The sequence below is a fragment of the Amblyomma maculatum genome, chromosome 8 (genome assembly GCF_055883805.1).
Source record: "Amblyomma maculatum isolate TAMU_Amacu chromosome 8, ASM5588380v1, whole genome shotgun sequence".
NCBI lineage: Eukaryota > Metazoa > Arthropoda > Arachnida > Ixodida > Ixodidae > Amblyomma > Amblyomma maculatum.
Window position 1 is genome coordinate 128,864,833 of NC_139351.1, and position 14,492 is coordinate 128,879,324.

Here is a 14,492-nt window from a genome sequence, read left to right on the forward strand (position 1 = left end):
TTCTTTGTGTTTTTCCAGACGTTCTCTTGACAGGGCCAATTTGGCATTTGCAGGTTGTCCACAAAGCAAAACATGCTTACAAAACAGGATTCCTGGAAACAGGCTCACTTAGAGCCAATGGACCATCACCACATATTCACAAAACTTTTCCATGCCCACAGGCGAACAATAGAGCGCGCAAATGCGGATGCTTGGTCGTAACAGCCTCCTCCCCCGCCAGAAGAGACTCGGAGGGCAGCAGCCGCAGCTGCTGCATGAAGAGACGACTTAATGGCCTGCACGTGAACGCTTGAAGCTCGCTGTTGCATGTCGCGTTGTCTTGATTGTTGTAGGCCAAATTGCTTGAGCTATCTGAAACTCAACCACATGTCGAAGCAAGCACTCGGCTCCCGTCTGAAGAGACCAGGTCAAAAGAAAACTGCCATTGTTGTTCGAGAAAAGCCCACTCTCAAGACGTTCAGGACCCACGTAAACCTCGAAAACCAAACGTGCTGCTTTACATAGTCATCTATATTCAAGCGCACGAAAAAAAAAAAAAAAAAAACCTGATTATCAATTTGGATACATGGTGAGGAACATCTCGGACCGCTTAGAAAGAGCGGCTAAGCGCGTCCGCATTCCCATTTAACTTCCCCTTTTTGTATCTTATTTCAAAATTGTACTGCTGTAAAATCAAGCTCCACCTAAGAAGGCGACTGTTCTTCGATGTCGCAGTTTGCAGCCAAGCCAGGGGACAATGGTCCGTCTCTACGGTGAATTTGGCCCCTCCAAGATAGCACTGCAATTTTTGAATGGCCCATACAATGCAAGCGCATTCCTTCTCTGACGCGCAATAAGCCCTCTCTCTAGAACTCAGTTTTCTGCTCAAGTAGAGCACGGGGTGCTCATTACCGTCGTCATCTCTCTGGCAGAGAACAGCACCTAACCCTCGATCACTGGCATCACACTGGACCGTGAATTCTCGGCCATAGTCTGGAGCTCGCAATACCGGACGGCTAATCAGCACAGCCTTCAGGTTTACGAAGGAGGCTTCCTTTTGTTCGTCCCAGACTACATTTGTCGGTTCTGTCTTGCGGAGAGCGTCGGTCAGAGGGCTAGCCAAAGCTGAATAGTTAGGGATGTAGTGATTGTAGTACCCAGTCAGACCCAGGAATGCTCGAATTTCCGTCTTCGTGCTCGGCCGCGGGTAGTCTGCTACCGCAGAAATCTTAATCTCGCTGGGTTTCCTGAAACCTTGACCTACATTGTGACCCAAGTAGTCCACGGTCGCCCTTGCCAGGCAACATTTCTCGGCCTTTACGGTTAGTCCAGCTTGACGCAAAAGGCTCAGTACAGCTCTTAGATGTACCATATGGTCCGCCCATGAGTCGGAAAAAACCGCAATGTCGTCTAAATAAGGCACCGCGAATGTTTCACACCCCTTTAAAACCCTATCCATGAGTCGGGAAAAACAAAATGGAGCATTTTTGAGCCCGAAACTCATCATTGTTGGCTGGTAGCTGCCCGTCGGAGTGACGAAAGCCGCGTATCTGCTGGCGCGTTCAGTGAGCGGTACTTGCCAGTATCCTCGAGTAAGGTCCAGCGTAGTCACATATGCCGCTCTACTGACCTGTTCTACTCTCTCCTCAATATTCGGAATAGGATACACTTGATCCCTGGTGAGAGAATTTAGCTTTCGGTAGTCTACCACAGGCCTAGGGTCTTTACCTGGAGCTTCTACTAAGATCATAGGCGAAGCATAATCGCTTTCCGAGGGTTTTATTACTCCCACTTCCAGCATGCGAGTTACTTCCCTATCCAGAATTTCTCTTTGCCTTGGAGAAAATCGGTAGCACCTTGATCGCACTGGCACGTCTGAAGTCAGCTCAATATCGTGCTCAGTCAAATCAGTTCTGCCTGGCCTGTCCACGAAGCAGGCCTCAAACTCTGTTATTATCTCGCCCAGATCGGACAGCTGGGATTTCTTTAGTTCTCCTCTCTGCTCCGTCTTTTTGAGAAGCTCCTGAGCGTTGCTTCCTTTTCCGCTGAGGCAAATCAAGTTGTCCCCCATCTCCTCGGGAAGGTTTAACGTTAGATTTACCACGGCTTCCCTCTGCACATAAGGCTTCATAAGATTGCAATGATAAATGCGCACTTCTTTACGCCTACCGGGAATTTTCACTGCGTAGTTAGTGTTAGAAAGCTTTGCAACGACTTCAGCCGGTCCTTCCCACTGTACTTCGAGCTTATTCTGCCTTGAACTTCTCAGCAACATCACCTGGTCCCCGATACAAAACGTCCTTTGACGGGCTGACTTATCATAGTACACCTTGGAACGAGCCTGGGCTGACTTCATGCTGGCCTCAACGAGTTCCTTAGTGTTATGTAAGCGATTCAAGAGGTTCAGAATGAATTCTACTACTGTTGGGTCTTCTCCGCGCCCCTCCCAGGCTTCGCGCACCATTCGCAAAGGTGAGCGCAGTGACCTTCCGTACACCAACTCGGCTGGGCTAAATCCAGTGGATTCGTGCGGCACTGACCGCAAAGCGAAAAGCGCTGCAGGCAGGCAGGTATCCCATTCGCGCTTGTTTTCATAGCACAGTCCCCTCAGGACTCGTTTGAGAACAGAGTGCCATCTTTCTACGCCGTTGCTCTGCGGATGATGGATCGAGCTATGCACTACCTTAATGCCGCATCGCTCGAGAAATGAGGTGGTGAGGACACTCGTGAAAACGCTACCCTGATCACTTTGTACCTCGGAAGGGAATCCAACTCGTGCAAACACTGACAGCAGCGAATCCACTACACTCTCGGACGTCACCTCGCGCAGCGGAACAGCCTCTGGAAACTTTGTGGCTGGGCATAACATAGTGAGGATATAACGGTACCCTGACTCGGTCACAGGAAGTGGCCCAACTATATCTATTACTAACCGGTGAAACGGCTCGGTAATGATTGGTACTAACACCATCGGAGCTTTCCACTTATCTTGCGCCTTTCCAACCCGCTGGCACGTGTCGCATGACCGTACAAAATTTTCCGTGTCCTTAAAACATCCAGGCCAATAGTATTCTTGCAACAGCCTCTGCTTTGTTTTCTTTATTCCAAGGTGACATGACCACGAGCTGCCATGGGAAAGTCGCAGTAAGTCTCCGCGGTACTTTTGGGGAACGACTAATTGGTCCCGCTCTACTCCGCGCTTATCCTTGAATAAGCGATACAGCACTCCCTTTCTCATCTCGAAAGAAATATTGTTTGCTGTCTTAGTGGCGCGGTGGCGCTCCCTTATCTCCTGTATATTGGGATCATTGGCTTGCTCTATAGCTAAGTCCTCTCGGGTTCCACTTAAAAGTCTCGTGAGATTACTAGACACTGGCGGCAAGAGGTTACTCTCAAGAACGTCCTCATTCCGCGTCTCATCAAGCTCACTTTCAAGTTGACTTATCTGAGATGCCTCGCTCTCAAAGTTTTCTGACCTGCTATCTTCCGCATTTACCATTGTTTTAACTGCCGTTTCCTCCGCTGTGGATTTTTCTGGAATGAGCAGTGTAGCTAGTTCTCGCGCCTTTGAACGTGTTAAGGCTTGCACAACTCTGTCTCCGAAAAGGATGCCCCTCTTTCGCAGCAGCATGTCCGATTTGTTGGAGAACAAATACGGATAGCACTTAGGAAGCTTTCCTGAAACGGCAGCCTCGGTTGTTAATTCGCCGAAAGGGCCCTCGATGACCACGTTCGCGATCGGCAAGCACACACTCTGTTCCTCAACTACCTGTCGGATCCATGCACACTGTCCTGTATAGTCGGAAGGCGATACATACGCCGGATGGACAACATCCATCGTTGCGGCCGAATCGCGCAGTACCTTGCAAGGCTTCCCGTTGACTACTAGGTCATGCAGGTAGGGTTCTAAAAGCTGCATATTTTCATCGCAGTCCCTGACATACGAGAAAGCAATCTTTTCTTTCCGGCAGTTGACGGCAATGTGACCCTGCTCATTACACCTAAAGCATGTGAGCGGCTTCCTAGCCCCAAGCTTGTTCTTTGTGTTCTGCGCGTTGGTCACTTCCCCACTTTTCTCACTGCCGTCCTTTCTAGGGCGTTTGCCTGAAGAAGCCTTCCTTTCTTCGTTTGCAAATCTAGCAAAGTGCCTTTTCTGACGGTTATTTACACTCAACTTGGGATTGCGGAGCCTATCCACTGCTGGGTTGCTGAATTGTCGGCGCGAAGCGTACTCCTCAATGACTTCGGCAGCTTCAGTTGCCGACTTAATGTCGCCTCGGTCCTGTAACCAATTTCTTTCTTTTTCTGGGAGGCAGCTATAAAACTGCTCCAAAAGAATTCGTTCGACTACAGCGTCCCTATCACTGTAGGAATCAGTGCTCTTTAGCCACTCGCCCAAATTTACTCTTAAATTGTACAGGAATTCAGGGTAACTCTCGTCCCTGGACTTAGTAGCGTTCCGAAAACGTTGTCTGAACGCCTCGGCGCTAAGCCTATACTTTCTCAGAAGGCAAGCTTTGACCTTCTCGTAGTTGTCCGCGTCCTCCTTGCTTAGCCGCGCGACAACCTCCGCTGCCTCGCAGGGCAGAACCGTCAATAATCTCTGAGACCAAGTGTCTCGCTGGAAGGACAGTTTTTCGCAGGTTCGCTCAAAGTTAGCCAGATACAGACCGATATCCCCTGATATCACATATGGCTGCATGTACTTTGACATCTTGAAATCTGCCTCCTTGTTGAGAAGAGGTACCGCTAGCTGGGGACAATTGCCCGACCTCTTGCTCAACTCTAGTTCTAATTTCCGGAGCTCAATTTCTTGGTCCAGCTTTTTTGCTTCTCTTTCACGCTTCTTTTCCTCTTTTTCCCACTCACGTTCGCGCTCCCTTTCCTCTTTTTCCCTCTCAAGTTCACGCTCACGCCTCTTTTCCTCTTTTTCCCGCTCTTTCTGCTCTTTTTCCCGCTCCTTCTGCTGTCTGAGCTGTTCCTTTTTTTGACCGATGAGGTTCCATGCTTCACTGAGCTCCTCATCATCGGCTCCCAAATCTGTGATTGCCTTTATAATCAAAGGTTTTCGTGCCAAACCACTTGTATCAATTCCCAATTCCTCACACAATTGCAACAGTTCCGGTTTCTGCAGCTTTTGTAGGTCCATGATCGCTCCGAGTGTCGGCTACTTCCAAAACAACAGTGCAAACTACCAAACCTAAAGGCGTTTCCACACTCTCTTTACCAGTTCTAAAATCTAACCCTGTTCTAGAACCTGGTCCACATCAGAAGAAAAGCCAAGCACTCACCCACACATGCGATCGATGTTCCGAGCTGCCCTCTTGTTGGCCGATTGTTGCTCCTGCTTGTTGCTTGAGATGCCACCTCCGATCACAAGGTGTTGTGGCTTGTAGCTTCAGATCCACCTCCAATCACCAGATGTTGTGGCTTGTAGATTCAGATCCCACCGCTGGTCACCAGTGTTGGGGCTTGTAGATTCAGATCCTACCGCTGATCACCAGTTGTCGTGACGCTGGGGCTATGTCGACCCGGCCTTCACTTGGTAGCGTGCAGAGACTCGGGGTTGAAGTAGGATTGAATCTTCGAAGTTGGTGAAATATGTACAAGCAGGTTTAATGGCACTTTGAGAAAACTTATTTACAAGAATATTTACATGAAGAAGAAGGGTACATCAGCAAAATGACAAGCGTTAAGAGTTCATAGCGAGAAGCGACTGGATGAGCCGTTTACCCAGGGCCCAGAGCGACATTTCGTGCTCTGCAGCGTCCTTAAAAACCCCCTATGTCCAGCCCCTCTCTGAAGATGCTGACCAACCAAATCCAGGGCACGCCCCTCAGGTATCGGCATCCAATCGAACACATCACTGCACTGATGGTCTGAAGCACTGACTGGTCCGGCATTCATTCGTTGGGCGTGATCACTTGTTGGCGGGAAAAGCTTGGGAACGGCGAGGAGAGGAGGTACATTTCTATTCTTCAGCAAAGAAACCACAGGCTGGTTCTGACAAGGGGTTTTACTTCTCAGAAACCCGAGTGCACGTGGCGCCGCATAGGGCTCCCAACATGGTCCCTTTTCGACAATTGCAAATCTTTCCTGCATTCCCGGGAAATCACTTAATGGCCGTATGAGTCATGCTCCTTTCTTGTCCTGCACGTCAGCGGACATGTCACTCTGTCGTCTCCTTTGGATAGGAGGCATTCATCACTGGAGGATAGCACTTCTCGACTGGAAGGGTGAACAAAAGAAAGCACTTCCTGCTATTTCCCGCAGGGGGACGTTTCTTTGTGTTTTTCCAGACGTTCTCTTGACAGGGCCAATTTGGCATTTGCAGGTTGTCCACAAAGCAAAACATGCTTACAAAACAGGATTCCTGGAAACAGGCTCACTTAGAGCCAATGGACCATCACCACATATTCACAAAACTTTTCCATGCCCACAGGCGAACAATAGAGCGCGCAAATGCGGATGCTTGGTCGTAACATTCCTGAGACTGAGACTTTACCTATTCCCCGCCGGGGTGGCGCAGTGGTTACGGCCCTCGGCTACTGTTCGCAAGGATGCGGGATCGAATCCCGGCCTCGGCGGCCGCTTTTCGATGGAGGCGAAACACAAAGGTGTTCCGTGTGCTGTGCGATGTGAGTGCACGTTAAAGGACCCCAGGTGGTCGAAATTTCTGGTGTCCTCCACTACGGCGTCTCTCTCATAGCCTGAATCGCTTTGCGACGTTAAAGCCCACAAGCCAAACCAAGCCAAACCAAACCAAACCGAGACTTTACCTGTGTGTGCCGCGCATCTTGCACAACCTCAGTCTTCGTTTAGCAGCGAGAAGTTGCTGAGGAAATGATTGCACGTCACGAACGCATTCTCATCTGCATTAACGGTATGTAGTAAACAGCTGAGACAAGTGCCTAGACGCAATTCGCGCGCACAGACTGGCGTTGCCGTTTCGGCAATGTGGCTTTCTACACATCGACCCTCGTTGCGCCCGTCCGCGGCGACCCGCATGGCTGACCATCGCAATCTGGTCCGAGCTACACGCGCTGTGTGCGCACAAAGCACTTCCCCGGCTCCACGCCGAAAGCTGCGCGCGCCTTTTCGCAGCGCTTTCTGCTGCTTGCGTTAAGCTATATGCACGTACGACCACGCTTTCAGGAAACAATTTCGCGCTACGAGCCGGATCGGCACGAGCTGATGCCCCCTCCACGCAGGACGCTTCGCGGGGCGTGCGTAGGGTCGGATCGTTAATTGCGCGCAGTGTGGTAAAACATGGAGCCGCTTCCTCTACCGCTTGGTCCGAGCCATCTCCATTTAGTCTAGCTCATGCATCCACGAGCAACGAGATGGCAGCCTGGTTGCACTAGCCAGAAAGACGGTTACAAGATCAGCGTCCACCACCTTTGTGTCTCATTCTTCGTGCGGCGTTCGGATCTAAGGAGCGCTGAACACGCACGTTAAGTATAACGCAGTGACCGCTAGTGTTCCGCTAGACGCTTTTGCTCGAGTGAGCGCACGAGACAGCAGGAACCAAGTGAAGGAGAAAAAAAAAAAAAATCTCCATATCCAAAGAGAACAGAAGCAATTTTCTGTGGGGCAGTGTGTACGTCCTTGCGATGATAGGTTGGCCCTGTGCGTGATTGAATGGACCTTGCGTCAACACAGCTTGCGCAATTGTTTGGACGTGAGCGATGGGCTGGCATTTTTCTTCGGTATGTATTGAGGTGCAGAACCTGACAGCAAGCGAGGCACACAAGAGCAGTTTCTGTGGAGAGTCTTGCCGGCCACTGCGCTGGCCAGCGCTATTCTTGTTTATCTAGAGGAGTATCGATTCATGCAACCGGTGTCCACTGCGTCACCTGTCACACTTTCGCCGTCGCCGGTCATGGGCACGGTGTGAATGTGCTGCTAGCGCAGCGTGAACTAGTTAATGACTTGCTCGCAAGTGAGCTAGCTGATAGGTCGCTAGTAGGCTAGTTGATGGGTCGAACCCTAAGGGGTCAAAATTTTCGGAGACCTCTACTACGGCGTCTCTCATAGCCTGAGTCTCTTTGGGACGTTAAACCTTACAAACGTAACCAAACCAAATCAAACCAAACCAAACATGTTGGTGTTTCTTAAATCGCAAGACAACAGAAGTATGAGCTGTTAAAGTTAACAGTTGCTACTGCCATCAGGCGCTGCAGATGAAGTTATGTGATGTTAGGAAAATAGTGAGAGACCGGAAAGCGTGGCGTGATATGGTCCACAGGGTCACGAAGAGTCGGACACGACTTAACTGCCATCAGGTTAGCTGGTTCGTTTGTTCAGCTCTCGATCTTAACTTCCCTTTGTTAGTTATCAAGCCAGCACCTTCTCCCAGCTTATAAAGAGGGATTGTGGTACCCTCGGTGGCTGTAATTCGTACCTCATATTTTTACTTCTGGCGCAGTCGGGAGTTTTGTGGCCTCCGACAAATGCACTGATTAAAACGTTTATTGAACGGTTCTGCGTTCTGACTTTGATAATTGTGCAATGGAAAGAAAAAAAGGCTACTGTGCAACAGGTAGCATTCATCCGCGATTTTAGGTTACCTGCAATGTAGCTCTTGTTAATGTTGCTATTGATATTTTGCAAAAACGAAGAAAGGAAAAGGGAGTGAAAAGGCAAGACTTTTTTTCTCATCTCAAGGTATTAATCAACGTCACAATATAGTCTGCGTCGGCGGCAGCATGCGTGCTCTGCGAATCTGCTTAAAGTGAATAAAATGTATGCAGATTAGGCGCCAAAGAAAGGCTGTTTCAGACTAGTCGGCTCGATCAGCCATATGATACCACCTTCGCCACACACTGCGTGCAATTAATGGACGCGCGGCGGCCGTTTCCGTGAATTAATCCGGCCGGCACGACGACGGCCACCACGTGGGTCTCGGCTGTCTAGCCAGGCCCGGTTGCAAAGAGAACTGCCGACCGCGAAACCCGTTCCACCGCCGGCCGCAGGTGAACCGCTGCACGCCGGACATGCACCGCAGCAGTCAACGACTGTGAAGAGGAGGTACACGCTTCAAACAGCCGGCGGCCGAACCAAGCATCAGCAGCGGAGGGATCGACCTCGCGACCTTCGTAGCCGGCCTTCTTTCCTTTTTACTCCGTCACTTGACACTGCCGAAACTTGCTCACCTTTGACGACGTTTATTACGTTGATGTCCTTAGCGTCTGATTTTGTAAATGGGCCGACTCGTGCGTGGGATGCCAAACTTCTTTCGGCGGGGCCGTTGAGCTCCTTTTTTGCGGAACGAAATTGCCGACTGCCGTTTTCGAGCTTTGCCAGTATTACCTGCTCAGAGTTTCGACACATTCAACATTCGAATGAGACACGCCAAACAAGCAAGTTCAACTTTCGCAGGTAACTGAACTAGTGTAAGCTCAAGTATAGGTTCCGCTTGTCTATCCGTCTTCCTGCCCAACTATACAGTCTGTAGCGTCTTTGCTCGGGTTCTGCCGTTCATCTATAGGTGCCACTTTCTTTTGTTCCGCTAAAATTTAGCCTGTTCTCGGACTTCTTGCAAGAGATAGACCGAAACACGCCTTTCTCCGTGGTTTCCGTAGCCGCGTACAAGACAGTGTAAAGAGAGCTTTCAATCCGAGCACGGTAATCGATTTCCTCCCAAAGTCCCGCGCCTCCTTCCTCGCACCATCAGGAAAGTTGAACACCGCCTCGAACGTGCCGCGCCTATCGATGCAAACAAAAGGCTGCCCGATTCGTGGTACGAGCCGAGGCTACATGTAGTTTCATCTCGCCGGCGCGCGTCAAGAAACCTCGAAGACAGCGCCGATTCCGTTAACCCGTTTATTTTTTTCTCTTGTATTTATTTCTTTTCTCTGCGTTCACTGGCAGCTCTTTCTACCATTCTTGGCCGTCTCGACGCACTGAACGGTGCGGGAGTTTCAACGTTAATAAAGAGGCCTCCACACCCGGGCGAACGCCTTGTCTTTGGGAGGAAAGAAAAGCGGTTGCGTTCGTCGACTTCGTTTTACTTTTCTTTTTTCGTGCCAGTGAGTCGCGCTCGCACATTTTGTGCACTGACGTCGATGCCAGTGGCGCAACTCCATGGTTTGCCCCGTCAGCCGCGCTTGCACTGATCGTTGAAGCCTTTAGTGAACGAAGGGATCGATGGAAGTATTTGACATTGAAACCACTTTTCCATCGGCACTTGAGCAGTTAACATTATTAGTCTAAATCCGTCCTGCTCATCCTAGTTAGCTGCCAGGGAGTAGCAGAGAGAGAGAGAATCTGCAAGTATTTTTTTTCTTCATGCGTTGTCTTCCTACGGACATTGTGACGCATGGTTTGAATGCAGGGCGGTGATAGAAATCGAACGAAGCAGCGGTGATCGATCTTCACGCTGGAATACCGCAGGGCTAACTTATGCCGCCCCCACAATAGATCCAAGTCCTTCAGTTAAAACTCCTGAGTGGGTCAATCCATCCATCAGTCAGCCGCAGTCACAGTCGGTCGGCGACGTTCTGTTACTTTGGGATGTTCAGCCTACCGCGCCCACTGATCATTGGCGGGCTACTGATGGACGCGAACTGAAATTACCAGTCGCTTACGCGCTGTTGTAGAGCAGGTTGGGCCATGTCCTTGAAGTAATAAAATAAAAAAAAAACGAACGCAGCATAATTTTTCTTCGGTCTTCTTTTTTACGCGAGCGTAACAGCTGCGTTTCTAGCAAATGTATTTACTGTAGAATCGAAACAGCCATATACTTGCTTCATAAAGGCACGCCCAGAAAGGCACATGCACGTACGGCCTATTTGTTCCTTTTTCGGTTGCCGTACCCTTTATCACCGAGCCTTCCATCGTGTTTGCAGCACTACGAAACGTACAGGAGCTAGACAAAACAGGGTAGTGCGCACTACATTGTGCCCATACGCTCCTGTCGCCGGCGTAGGAGCACAGCCATGTAGTTCGCACCATCCGGATTTGTCCTGATCGTTACATTTCGAGTGTGGCGTCAGCGACCAGGAGCGTTGAGGCACGCGGCTATAGAAATGTAATGCGTGTCATCCTTGTTTGTCCCGATTGTTGCCTTACGAGTGTGACGTCAGCGACCAGGAGCGTTGAGGCATGGCTATAGAAATGTAGTGCGTGTCGTCGTGATTTGTCCAGATCACCCTTACTTTGCGTATAGGGCTGCAAACATATTGTGAAACGGAGTGCAAGTACTCGGTGAGAATGGAGAGGATTAAATCGTCGAAAGCTAGCGCGCGTCTTCAGCTAATCCAGGCAAGATAGTTCAATATAGAACGACAAAATACCATTAGCGAGACATATAGGCAGCAAAGCAATGCGAAGTTTAAATACGGCAAATTTTAAATGCAAAATCTTGAACGAGCCATATAAAGCTGCCACAGGAAAGCGCAGGCATCGGGGCGCGGCAAGAAAAAAAAAAAAAAGGCGTCATCGTAGAAATGCATTCCGCCTACGCAGTTATCAGCAACTGAACGTCTGTCAATTTTCTTAATGTGCTTGCTATGCATTTTGGTGCTAAATAGCTATAGGATGGTGGGATGGAAACACTACAGGAACGAGGCGCGTGGGGCTTGCCTTGGTTACGTATACTGAGATGGGACATGGATAAATTACGTATTTAACTTGAATTAAATAATTACCTTAAAAAACAACAATGAAGCGAAAACACTCAGAATCGAACCTTGTCACATCGCCGGTTTCTTACTCATACACAACACTGCCAACTGGTGCTTGCGTTAGGGCGTGTTCGATATTTTCATCGCTGTACAACTCCGCTATAACCACGTACGGAAAGCCTATACGCCGTCTATAAAGACCTGCTGCTGCCTTTCTTGCGCGCTAGAGGAATAACTGTGAACCTTTGTGGCGTGCGCACACACAGACTATATTACGCATACCGTAGTTTTAGGACTACAGTCCGCATAAAGTGTACAGTTCGCAGAGGTCACAGTGCTGGTGATTGGGTTACCCGCGCCCGGTATACGTATAGTCCAGAAGCGCTAGATGTATATGTCTGCGCATAATCAAAGTTCCCAGCTTATAACGTCTTCGAGAGTAGGTCTAAAGTGCTTTGCAGGAAAGGCGTAGCACGTTCTAGGACGCCTCATAGGTGGCCGCATTCGTCCGTTGGTTCTTGATCAGGCCGTCGCCTTTGCTCGCTCCCATTCTTCGACTTGGGGCAGCGCCTTCATTGCTGCTTTTACAGGTTTAGGAGCCGCCTGAAATTAGCCGGTTCTTTTAATGCTGGACCGTGGTCATGGCATTCATCGGCAAGTCTGGTGCTTGTGCGAGTCTCCTCGTTCAGTCGCTCATCTTCTCATCATGCGGGAGTCCGCTGGGTACCTGGTTGCTTGGTGTGTCATAGTGATTTCTTGCTTTTAGACTAAGCGGTACACTAGTGTATGCAGGCCGCCTTATCACATTTATGTGCGGTTATGCTGGGTGTTTTTTTAGCTGTTCACAGATCGGTACTTTAAGCCCTGCGGTCTGTGCAAGTGGATTGTACATTAAGGCGGACATTATGTCCGCGATATAGTTCAGTGATGAAACGGTGAACTAAAATTAACTAATGCTTTTACATTTAATTTAAGGGATAAAATTACAATAATAAATTGAAAATGGTTAACATAAAAGGGGGTGTATTTTTTTTTATTTTCTTTGTCGGCAATGCAATTCAAAATATTCAACGTCAAAAAGATGCGTCTTTTAGCTCGTATAGTTGGCTTCCCGCAATGCGCATCTTTAATATAGCGTCGCTTGCATTAAAAATGCAACGAATACGGAGGCCGTTTGGCTGTTTTATGCGATTGAAGCAGTTAACGTGATTTCAACGGCAATACTACGCCCAGCGACGCCGTAAAGAAAAAAGAAATCGTGCAGTGCGGGGAAGCCAACTTTACGGGCTAAAGATGGGTATTTTTGACGTTGAATATTTCTATTGCATTACCGGTAAAACATTGTCAAAGCGGTAATTTTAGGTAATTAATCATTTCATCACTCCACGTGTCCAGATCGCATCGACTTGTCTCTCACGGCTTTAAAATAACGGTCTATAAGCAATTAAAAAAGACATAAAACGTGGTATAAATTTAGCGTCCGGTAACTATATACTGCAGCAAAGTATTTGTTAGCGCAGCCGTATTTGACTAAGGTAGCAGGACTAAAATTCGTATATTTGGAGTGCAATAAAGATGTGGTACAACAGCGCGAGAGGCGCAGCGAATACATTCTTTTCTGGTTTGAGGATGACCTCCGCGTTGGATATCTTTGGGGTGTCCGTGTTAAGCCTCGAGGTTCGGCTTGTGGTTCGACGCAGTTTCCTGGACATGTTCACTGGATTTTGCCGTAAACTAGAATTGTGGTCATCTCATTGATTCGTGAGACCATTTCGTAGCGTTGAGAATCATGCATGACATGCTGTTATGGGCCATTTTGAATGCTCTGTACGTCGCTGTTGCTTGCAGCTATAGTCCGGATGGGCAGAGGTGCGCGTGCTGTATTGCGAAAATGCGGTACTTCTATTTCTGCTTCGACTGCAAGAAAAGGGCCGTCTATACCCCTGTTTCTCCGATATCCGGCGCCCGGCAACGCTTCCCTCCGTGCCGCGCTTAGATATACACTATTAGCCAGAGTGTAAAATATAGAAAAGGCTCACGAAAGAACAAAAACGGTCGCTGTTGTTCAAGTATTCGCCGCAAGATCGACCTAGAGGTGGAGCCACCGTCGCTTCGGTAGTGTGGATCGGCAGTCGACGGCGCTCGCAGAAACGCACGCTAGTCTGCTTCCGAGTTTAAGGCGGGTTTGTTGGCGATGAAAACGTGTCTTCTGCAGTATTTCTGCAATATTGCAGAAAACAATCCAAGGATTTCGCAGAAGAAGCGCGGATTTTAAGAAAACAAAGCACGCAACCACCAGTCTTCTAGATTTACTTTGCACGTTTCTTGCGCTGTACCACGCTCGCGCGCCTGATACTTGGGCCTGCTTAATGACAGCTTTGTTTTTCTTATCGACTTTTAAACAGTTTGCGCGTGTTTCATGCAAGTGAGACTGGCGAATTTAGTGTCAAGCTCACGCAGATACAAGGTTCGGGCTCTGACCGGCAGTACTTTAAATTGAATCGAGAAAGCCTGATTCATTATATCGTACTTGACTCGAGAATTAAGCAGGTTAAATGTAGCACTGGCAGCGTACGGCATGGCGAGTTGCTTTAGACTCAGTGCACATCAACTCTGGCCCAGACAAACATGCATAAGTATTCCCCAAAAATGAGATCACGCCGACACTATACAGGAAACCTCGCCGCACAGGAAAGCTGATTGTTCACGTGTACAGCGCTGAGTGGATTGAATTTGCAGAGATGCTTTTTGCGGCCACTGTCATAGAGTGTGATAGCGTATTACTGCATGTGCCACTAACTGTAAATGATTTCCTGAAACCGAGGAAAGTATACGGGATTTCTGATGTGTGTGATGTTAATATATAACGGTAAATTAGTAGTGTAA

At 48.8% G+C, this 14,492-nt stretch overlaps 1 protein-coding gene across 2 annotated transcripts in view; it reads left to right on the forward strand.

The window, feature by feature from the left end:
- The window catches only part of LOC146182546 (gamma-interferon-inducible lysosomal thiol reductase-like), a 94,973-nt gene that overhangs the window by 52,328 nt on the left and 28,153 nt on the right, over window positions 1-14,492 (forward strand). The window lies entirely within an intron of this gene.